The 1103-nt window shown below is 38.1% G+C and overlaps 1 protein-coding gene across 1 annotated transcript in view; it reads left to right on the forward strand.

Annotated features, from left to right (window-relative positions):
* The window catches only part of LOC118740356 (ionotropic receptor 25a), a gene marked incomplete at its 5' end in the record, with an annotated part of 75815 nt that overhangs the window by 33361 nt on the left and 41351 nt on the right, over nt 1–1103 (forward strand).

Raw genomic sequence — 1103 nt, forward strand, 5'->3', positions numbered from 1 at the left:
TGTTGCTAGCGATACTGCTTTTCGACATATCTAATCAGTGTCCATATTCATACTCCAAATGGTACTATGTAGAATATTTGGCGGCTGCGCTATCGGGACTTGGAGCATTTTCATGCTTCTTAAAGTACTTTCTCTACCTATTCCATACAAATCCTTTATTGGGCACAAAGGAACAGAAAAACTTACTCTAGTTTGATGAGTGTGATTCCTTATTTGCTGTTACACCACCAGCGCAAAGAAAAAAGCAATCATGCGATGATTTGGCGCCTAGTCAAATCAGCAACGGCCCTGCTGCTCAAGCTGCACCATTAAAAACACGACCGCATACATCTAGCGCATTGGATGCATCACTTACAGCAACGGCGCTGCCGGAAATACCAAGGGCTTAGTATTGGTATTCTTTATTCTTGTTTTATTTTAATTTTTGTTTTCACGTTCCTCTAATGCTTTCGGTTTTCCTAACAGCCACTGTTATTGATCCGAACGTGCTTTGTTGGAAACGTAAAGGCTGAGAAGAAGCCACCGTCCTGCGGCGGATTTCGTTGTAGTGGAAACATGCATCATATGTGGCTGGTAACTTCTTCCGGATACCGTGAGTACCTTAACCTTTTTATGTATGTACTTACGCCTCAGATTCCTACCTTGTTTATACTGACTCATAGAGCGATTTGACTCAGATCATTAGCGCACACAAGGGGTCACTTTTGGGGTTCAAACCCCTTGAAAATTTTCTTGAAGAAATAAGTATTAGAGCTCTAGATACCCGGTTATCGAGCAATGCGAATAGCTCGACACTCGCTCGAAACTCGTTCATTGTTCAACTGCTCAAATATTTGTTTAAAATTTTCGAGTTTTTTGAACAATTTCATAAACAAAGGAAAATTTGTAAATTGTATTTGTCAGCAGCTGCTTTCTAATTCATGTTAAATAAATTATATTATTAAATACCAATGTAACAATCTTTGCATTATATATCAATAATTTGAAAAATTTAAGAAGTTGCTACCAAAAATGTCAATATAATAAAAAAACTTTGCTCAAATTACTCGAAAAAAAGTGTACTCGCTGCTCATATACCCGGGCTGTTTGAAAATGTGCGAACA

This window comes from Rhagoletis pomonella, unplaced genomic scaffold, assembly GCF_013731165.1.
Source record: "Rhagoletis pomonella isolate Grant_MI unplaced genomic scaffold, Rhpom_1.0 Rhpom_scaffold_00006, whole genome shotgun sequence".
In the NCBI taxonomy this organism is placed as follows: domain Eukaryota; kingdom Metazoa; phylum Arthropoda; class Insecta; order Diptera; family Tephritidae; genus Rhagoletis; species Rhagoletis pomonella.